This window comes from Leptonychotes weddellii, chromosome X, assembly GCF_054177405.1.
Source record: "Leptonychotes weddellii isolate Sample4059 chromosome X, ASM5417740v2, whole genome shotgun sequence".
NCBI lineage: Eukaryota > Metazoa > Chordata > Mammalia > Carnivora > Phocidae > Leptonychotes > Leptonychotes weddellii.
Window position 1 is genome coordinate 71,659,808 of NC_138385.1, and position 10,094 is coordinate 71,669,901.

General features: G+C 37.9%; 1 pseudogene; it reads right to left on the reverse strand.

Moving 5' to 3' along the window:
• Positions 1 to 5,349: 5,349 nt before the first annotated feature.
• LOC102744348 (nucleoplasmin-3 pseudogene) lies at positions 5,350 to 5,929 on the reverse strand (annotated as a pseudogene).
• Positions 5,930 to 10,094: the final 4,165 nt, after the last annotated feature.

The window sequence follows — 10,094 nt, forward strand, 5'->3', positions numbered from 1 at the left end:
TAATGCTAGACAGACACAATGAACAATATATTTTCTATTTTAATGTATTTAACTGATTATTCTTTCTCCTGTTAAAATTCGTTTTCTTAAAATGATTTTCTTAAAGTACACACACATATAAGAAGCATAATATTCTTGGATCATTTACATAAACTGGAGAATTTTCAGAACATTTGATTTTTACTGGGAGTTGAGTTCTTTTCAAAGCACACATTAACTTCAGATATATTTACACTAAATTAAAAAGTGAGCAAAGTCATGACAAGCTTGGATTTCTAATCTGTCTTCGGAAAGGATCACATGTGTCAGGTGGTTTGTATTCAGTGCTGATGTTTCATTAATGCATCCATATTACTTTATAAAATATATAGTTTCAAAAATTCTATCAGTGTGCTTGGTGTGCCTTCTTGAAACTATTTGACATATTAGTAACTTCCTGGCATGATGCTTTTTTGAAGGAACCACCCTAGCTCTATTCTATGTCTTATCAATGACATACTAGATAACATTGGGAAAACAGTACAGCATAGTTAATAGCAATTATCAGATAAGATCTGTGTGACTTTTGTTTTGTTGATTCCTAAAGAGAGGAAGCCCAGGGAAGTGATTGTTTAGCTTCCTGAAATGCCTTTTAACAAGATTTTTTTAGCCTTGTGGAAAGCCTAGACTCCAAGCTCTTTCTTGTTGGTAAGTGCTAAACTTAGCCAGACCGCCTGCTGCCTCAATGGATCCCATTAACCGGACAGTTGCTAGATTTCCACCTCAACCTGAAATGACTCAGCCAGAGACCAGAATGGGGCATTTTGAGATGAAAAACCCAACCCCTGCCTGAAGTTTTTATATCAGCAACAACAGGGTATGTCCCTGAAGATAGAGTGAAACAGCTTGTTCTACTGAACAGTGGTTTGTTGCTTTGCCTTTCAAATTGCATGTGGATGACAAGGGACAGAGTGGGTGCAATGGTGCCAATGCACATGGGGCTGTCAGCTGGGGAGACGGGGGTTTTCCTGAACCTACGCATCCTCTAGATGGCTCCAGATGGATAGAAAACTCGGAGCGTCTCTTTTCAGCATCAAGAGGCAGATGATCAGCATTTGCAGAAACACGTGACACAAGAGCAGCACTTGGACATTATGTAAAGAGAGCTGCCTTTGTTCTGTTCCCAGGAGGATGCAGAGGGAAAGCTCCACAAAAGATCCAGATTAGAGCCATATAAACACTGAGCGTCTAGAGCTGGAAACCTTAGGTAAATGCCTCTCAGGGAGATACAAAAGGAGAAAGGAGGTAGGGAAAGAGAGTGGACTAAGGGAAGCCTAAGGAAAGGTAGTGAAATTTTTGTGAGGTGGGGAATGGTACTTAAAATTTCAAGTGATTGAAAATTTAGCATATTGAAATACATCGGATCCAGGAGGATTAGGGGCCAAGTCAACAGTTAGGGAAAACTCCAACAAAAGTGAAAGTGGAAAATTTGTCTACAGCTTATTTTTTTTTATAGACAAGGGAATTTGACTTATGATGGCTTCCATAAGCATGCCATATTCATGAAACAATAGTGTGTTAAGAAGCAAAATGACAAAACGGAAAGGACCATGGAAAGAAATCTAGGTACTAAGCACTAGATAATTAAATTGGCATAGGCTGATTCTGGAGAAAATCTGGAATCGTGGTGAGGTAGACTCTTCCATTGACGGTCTCCAATGAAACACTCCTCACAGGATTCATGCCCTTGGGTAGTCTTCTTCCAAATGGTCATCTGACTGGCTTTGGCCAGTGGAATATCAGCAAGCGAGATGACGTAGAGGCTCGATAAACCCTTTACATTGGAACTTGCCTTTTTGGAACACTCCCGCATAGAAGCATTGTTGTAAAGATACTTGGGCTAGACTGTGGAATGAAGAGAGGACATGAAGAGAGAGACTGTAGATGGTGAGAGGCCACTTTACGTATTACTACTTCAGTCAAACTCCCAGCTGAATGCAGCTCCTTGAGTGACCTTAGCTATACTACATAGAGCAAAAGAACCTTCCAGTTGCTACCAACCAACCCACAGAACTATGAGAATAATGAATTGTCATTTTCAGACACTAAGTTTTGATGGTTTATTACGCAGTAATAGAGATCTGAAACAAATAGTCATGTAAATGCCCTCATTTATCAAACAGGAAGCTGGGACAGAAAATGGCCAAAGGGTTTGCCCAAAGTCTTACAACTAGTTAGTGAAAGAATGGGGACTAGAACTCAGATCTCTTGATAGCCAAACAAGTGTTTCCTCCTCCACATGACCCAAAACACTACTATTAATATCTAACCCTTAGTGAAGGATTTCTGTATGACAGGCACTATGGGAAGCATTTCACATTCAGGTACTACCATTATCCCAATTTTATAAGCCAGGAAACCAAAGTTTAGAGAATAATTTGCCTGAAGTCACACAGCAGGTAAATAATAGAGCTGTCTTTCTAATCCCACACTCTGACTTCACAAACTTGTCTGAAGCACTGTATTATAAGAATGATGAATTATAGGTTAAGTATGAGTAAAGTAAACAGCCTATACAACAACGGGATTTAATCCACATCTGCCTCATTCATCACTTGTTTGAATTAAAAAATAATTGATCCCCACTAAATACCATTGTTGAGGATTAAATCAACTGGCCTTTGATCCAGTTCAGAAGGTATGCATAGATATGGTCTGCCACTTTAGGGATTTGGAGACCAACATTAACACCTTGTCACTATTTAAATGTTTGGCAAAATTCTCTTTTTCTGTAGGTTCCTATATAACTTAAACTCATGGCTTTTTTTGCAATACAAGTATCCATATGGTATTTTCTCAGTTACATTTGAATGATTGATATGTTATTTAGCAAGAACTGTTTGCTTCATAAGGAGCCTTAAAAATGCATATCTTTTATGTTTGAAAAAATGTTTTTGGTAACTGAAGTGAGTCATTTAAGTATACCTCTTCTGTAAAGCCTTTCTTGGTGAATCCTGGTCCTTAATGGCTCACGTCTTTATTCATTCTCCTTGTTCAATATATATTAAAGCATTCCAGTGTGAATATACTAGACGCAAAGGGCATACAGATTAACAAAATAGAGCTCTACTTTAAGAAGTTCAGAATAATAGCGGTATAAGTTGATATGTCCTATCACAAAGGTATAGGTTAAGCCCTCTTCATCATTCATTAAGCTAATTTTGGTTAAGTGCTGACATCATGTCAGATAGAGAGCTGGGTGCCAGGTGAACCAATCAGACATAGCTTCCATCTTCAAGATCCCACAGTCCAGCAGGGGAGGTAGTTCATAATCGGGTAAACACATTGACAAAATGATCGGAACAAAATGAGAAGGCTGCTGTCATACAAGAATGGTCTGGGGACAGAGAGCTGGGGAGGAAGTATTTGCTAAGAGAGGAAGATCAGGGAAGATCTCTGACATGGCAACATTTAAAGAACCAGACATATGAAGGAGGGGAGGAGAGAAGATACATCAGAGAGGCAACTCAAAGTGCAAAGATGCTGGGGTGGGGGCAGAGCTTGACACATACTAGGAATTAACCCCAGGCTCTTGTGACTGGATTATGATCAGTTCAGGTACTGGGCAGTGGTAGAAGATGAGGAGAGCAGGTATCAGATCATGTAGGCCTTGAAAACCATGGTAAGAATTTTATTCTCAGTGGGATGAACAGCTGTTGAAAGGGGGATGGTGTAATGCTGAGCTCAAGGACTCTGGAGACATGCTGTCTAAGTTCATTTCTCACCCCAACCACTTAGTGAATGTGTTCTCTTGGATAAGCAACTTAACTTTTCCATACCTCATCTTGCTCATCTATAAAATGAGAAGAAGAAGAATACTTATTGTTGTGAAGATGTATCGCATCAATAAACATAAAAGGCTTAGACATATACTTGACATTAAGCATTCAATCTGTGTTAGCAATTAAGCAAAGAAGAGGCATGATCCGATTCACATTTTTTAAAGATCATTCTTTCCACAGTGTGAAGTTGAAAAGAGGAGGCTGGGAGAGAAGGAAGAGAGACCAAGCTTTGCTATTTATCTAAACTGGGGATTGTGGAGGCTTGGACTCTTAACTGCTATATTCTTGTGTTAGACCATATTGCCTCACCAGCCGTATGAATTCACTTGACAGGTAGCTGAAAGGAGATCTATTCAGCATGGTCAGAAATGGACCTTGGTTGAAGTAGAACAAGCAAGACTCATATCCACTAGGACAGTTGATGAAAACAGAAAGATTTCTGAGGTAGTAAATCACCCAGGTAGTCAGGACTGGTATCAAGAATCACAGTGACCCAGCATGAGGCTGACTTTCCCACAGACAAGCTGAGAGAATGTGGTAGAAACCAAGTTAGTTCAAGAAGGATTTCTGAGTGTCTACTGCATGTATGCCACAGTTGGACAGACCGTTGGCATAATGGGGTATGGCATTCACCTGATGTTCAGGAGAATCATCTTCCAGGTAGGTAACAGGAGTTTATCCCAAGGGCACTGATATCTCGGGTGAGAAGTCCAGACAGAGGCTTAATTCTAAACAACCAGCAATGACAATTTTACCCATGCTGAAGTGTGACTTTCTTAAGAGTTGGGAAATTATCTTATTCACATTTTAAAAAACAATAGCTTTATTGAGATACAATTCATATACCATAAAGTTCAATATTTTAAAGTATAAAATTCAATGGTTTTTATGATTGTATGGAATCATACAACATGTGTGGCATTTTGTGCCTGGCTTTTTTCACCTAGCATAACGTTTTCAAGATTCATTCATGTTGTGGCATGTATCAGTACCTTATTCCTTTCTATGGCCAAATATTATTACATTATATTTTTATGCCACATTTTGTTTATCCATTCTTCAGTTTATGGATATTCAGGTTTTTTCCATTTTGGACTTTATGAATAATGCTGCTGTGAATATTCATGTACAAGTTTTTGTGAGGACATATGCTTTCTCTTCTCCTGAGGATATACCTCAGAGTAGACTGTCTGGGTCATATGGTAACTGCATATTTAGTTATTTAATTATTTAAAGAACAACTAAACTATTTCCCCAAGGGTCTGTACCATTTTATATTCCCTCTATTAGTGTATAAAAATTTCAATTTCTCCACATCCTCGTCAACACTTAGTCTTGTCCATCTTTTTTATTATAGCAATCCTAGTGAGCGTCAAGTAGTATCTCACTGTGGGTTTTTGTTTTGTTTTTGCAAAAAAACCTTCACATCACTTTATTTTAACCTTTATTCAAAAATGTAAAAAGTATAAGAAATGTGTAGTCCTGAGCTTCAGATGCTGACCTTCGATCTCATAGGCAAGTGGGGCAAAAATGGTCAGGATAGAAGTTCAGAGTTCCTACCACTCCAAGGAGACTAGGGCCTGCCCCCCTGCTTCTTGGCAGGCAGGATGAGACACAACTCAGCTTCCTCCTGCACACTTCCTTCTTCTTCACTCTCTCCTTCCTCAGAAATGTCATTGCTTATAGTAACAATCTGGTGCTACCCTCTGATATGCACAGGGCCAGAACCTGACTTCAGACAGAAGGTTACAGGTGGCTGGAGCTGGAAGTCATCCAAACTGAGCATGAGTTGGCAGGACAACTTGAGGTTGGCCACAGGGACTGCAGTCTCCTGGTGGTCATGGTTCCTGGCCATGACTTCTACCACATTACACTCCTCTTTGGCCCCCTCAGTGAGGCAGAGCATGGTCAAAGCCAACATAGTGCTCCACATCATCCTCTTCCTCTACCTTGAAGGTGAAAGAGCAGGTGTGGCTGGAGAGCTCACAGCCGAAGGAAAAACTGTCCACAGTGACCAGAGCCGGGACTCGCAGACCACCCCCCACCATCCCCAGGGCTCCGTGCTCCTGATTCAAGAATGCTAAGGAGGCAGCTGCGCCGGTGGCCATGCTACAGTCTCACTGTGGTTTTGATTTACATTTCCCTAATGACTAATGATGGTAAGCATGTGCTTGTTGGCCATTTGTATATCTTCTTTGGATAAATGTCTATTCAATCCTTTGCCTCTGTTTTAATTCGTTTAATTGGCTTTTTTGTTGTTGTTAAATTGTAAGTGTTCTTTATTTACTCTGGGCACAAGTCCCTATCAGATATATTATTTGCAAATATTTTTTCCCCTTATGTGTGTTGTCTTTTCATTTTCTTTTTTCTTTTTTTTTTTTTTGTGAGAGAGAGAATGAGAGACAGAGAGCATGAGAGGGGAAGGGTCAGAGGGAGAAGCAGACCCCCCGCTGAGCAGGGAGCCCGATGCGGGACTCGATCCCGGGACTCCAGGATCATGACCTGAGCCAAAGGCAGTCGCTTAACCAACTGAGCCACCCAGGCGCCCTGTCTTTTCATTTTCTTAATAGCATCTGTTGAAGTACGAAAGTTTTTAATTTTGATGAAGTCTAATTATTTTTTCTTTAATTGCTTATGCTTTTGGTGTGATATCTAAGAAGACTTTGCCTACTCAAGGTTTTACTCCTTTGTTTTCTTCCAAGAGTTTTATAGTTTTTGCTCTTAAATTTGGGTCTATGATCCCTTTTGAATTAATTTTTGTATATTGTGTAACATAGGGGTCTAACTGTGATTTTTTTTTTTTTTTTGTATGTGGATGTCTAGTTGACTCAGCACCATTTGTTGAAAAGACTATTCTGTCTCTCATTGAATTGTCTTGGCACTCTTGTCAAAAATCAATTAACCATGAAATCATCTCATCTGTGATTTCTAATATACAACTTAGAGCCCTGAATTTTGAAGTTTCCTAGTTGGAATTCAGACTTCCATCATATTTAACCTGACTTGATCTTTTAAGTCTGCCACTAGTGTACTATACTGATCCTTTATACCACCAAGCTCTGGGACTCCCCCACATTTACTCCTCTCCATCCCCAAAGTTTTATGTCTCTCTCTGGTGTGTATGTGGACAAAAGGAGCAAAGGTGGATGAACTCTGGTGGGGTATTAAGGTTTAAATATGGTTTTCAAGTATAGCAAATGGGTAGAGGGCTAAGCAGGAAATATTTATAGAATTAAAATAAAAATATGTGCACCATGAATGCTAATAGTTGGAGACTTCACTAACCTATGTTTAATAATTGTCACGTAGAGCATTTGTTGAGATGAAATGATTACTCCAAGTCCAATAATTTGGAACAAAAAGAGGCCCGAATGGGCTGCACCACCAGGGACTGCCGAGAAGTGCAGGCATGGAAGTGAAGCACAGAGTCCGGGTGGACTCTTGATTTTATTTTCTTAGAATGTACAGTCTGTGGATGCAAAGAAAAAACAACTCAAGAAAGCAATCATGTGAGGGGCAGCGAGGAACTGTGTACATGACTATCAGTATGGGTCCTAGTGAGGCATTAGCTAGGGGGCTGCAGGAGATGGGAGAGCCAACCTCAGTAGGCCTAACTATCTTATCCGCCATCATTGCTGTTTTCAGCATGTACTGTTTTCAGTATGGAATGATGGGGGAATGGTTGGCTTTTGCCATAGGCATACAGCTTTTGCCATATATGTGTGTTCCTGTTATTATTGTTTCTTTTACCCACTGAGGTCTTGCTCTCCCACAAATAATGGCTAGAAAAAATAGAAGATCAACAAGAAAGTGGAAGATATGAACAACACTATAAACCAACTAGAAAAAGCATCTTTAGATCACTCCATGTAATGACAGTACAATGCCCATTCTTTTGAAGTACACATAGAACACTCTCCAGGATAGACCATATGCAAGGTCATATAACAAGACTCAATAAATTTAAAAGGACTGAAGTCATACAAAGTATGTTCTCTGACCACAAAGGAATGAAGTTAGAAACCAACAACAAAAATAATTTGTGAAACTCACAAATATGTGGAAATCAACTAACACACTTCTAAATAACAAATGGATCAAAGAAGAAATCACAAAGGAAATCAGAAAATACTTTGAGATGAATGAAAGTGAAGGTACAATATACCAAAACTTATAGGATACAGTGAAAGCACTGATTAAAGAGAAATTTATAGCTCTGAACACCTATATAAAAAAAATCTCAGATCAGTAACCTAACCTTCCACCTTAAGGATCTAGAAAAAAAAAAGGCAAACTAAACCCAAAGGAAGCAGAAGGAAGGAAATAATAAAGATTAGAAACAACATTAATGAAATAGAAAACACAAAACCAATAGAGATAATCAACAAGACCAAAAGTTGGTTGTTAAAAAAGATCAACAAAATGGACAAGCTTTTAACCAGACTGACCAATGGAAAAAGAGAGAAGACTCAAATTACTAAACCAGGTATAAAGGAGAGAATGCTACTTCCAATCTTCCAGCAATAAAAAATTTTATGAGCAAATATTATGAACAACTGTATGCCAACAAATTAGATAGCGTAGATGAAATGGAAAAATCCCTAGAAAGACACAAACTACCAATACTGATTCAAGAAGAAATTGAAAAAATCTGAACAGAGGTGTCACAAGTGAAGAGATTGAATTAGTAGTTTTAAAATTTCACACAAAGAAAAGCCCATTCCCAAACAGATTTACTATTGTATTCTACCAAACATTTAAAGAAGAATTAATACTGTTTCTTCACAAACTCTTCCAAAAAGAAGAGGAGGGAACATTGCCCAACTTATTTTATTAGGCTAATATTAACCTAATACCAAAACCAAAGATATGACAATAAAACTAACAGGCCACTATCCCTTATGAATATACAGACACAAAAATCCTCAAAAAAAAAAAAAAAATACCAGCAAAGTGGACACAGCAACATATAAAAAGTATCAGATATGATGATCAAGTGGGACTTATCCCAGGAACACAAGGTTGCTTTAACATCAATCAAGGTAATGTAACATACTGATAGAATAATGGACAAAAGCTACATGATCATTTCAATAAATGCAGAAAAAACATTTGATAAAATACACATCTTCATGATAACAAGTCTCAGCAAACTAGAAGTAGAAGGGAACTTCCTCTTTCTGATAAAGGGCATCCACAAAAAATTAGCAGCTAACATCATACTTAATACTGAATGCTTTCTCCTTAAGATCAGAAACAAAACAAGGATATCTACTCTACCTACTTCCTTTGAACATTGTATTGGAGGGTCTAGTCATGGCAATTACATAAGAAAAAAAGAAATAAAAGGCATCTAGATTAGAAAGGAAGAAGTAAAACCATTTCTATTTTTACATGAACTGATCTTGTATATATAAAATCCTAAGGAATACATACACAAAAAACTATTAGAATAAAGAAGTTCATATAAGTTACCAGGTACAAGATCAATATACATAAATTAATTATATTTTTATATGTCAACAATGAACCAAAAGAATATAAAAAAGAATAAATACTTAGAAATAAATTTAACAAAAAAGTGCAAAATTTATACTCTGAAAGCTATAAAATAGTGCTGAAGGAAAGGAAAGAAAATGTAAATGAATGGAAAGTCATCTTGTGTTCATAATTCAAAAGGCTTAATATTGTTATATGGAGATACTCCCCAAGTTGATCTATAGATTTAATGCAATCCTTATGAAAATTCAAGCTGGCTTCTTTGCAGAAATTTATAAGCTAATCCTAAAATTCATTTGGAAATTCAAGGTTCTCATAATAGTCTAAACAATATTAAAAAAGAACAAAATTGAAGGACTCATTCTTTCTGATTTCAAAACTTACCACAGATGTATCTTGAAAGAAGTTGCTGTGGCCAATGTCAAAGAGGTTCCTGCCTATGTTCTTCTCTAGGATTTTGATGGATTCCTATCTCACATTGAGGTCTTTCATCCATTTTGAGTTTATCTTTGTGTATGGCGTTAGAGAATGGTTGAGTTTCATTCTTCTGTGTATAGCTGTCCAATTTTCCCAGCATCATTTATTGAAGAGACTGTCTTATTCCCATTGCATATTTTTTTCCTGTTTGTCGAAGATTATTTGACCATAGAGTTGAGGGTCCATATCTGGGTTCTCTCTTCTGTTCCATTGGTCTATATGTCTGTTTTTGTGCCAGTACCATGCTGTCCTGGTGATCACAGCTTTGTAATATAGCTTGAAATTGGGCAACGTGAT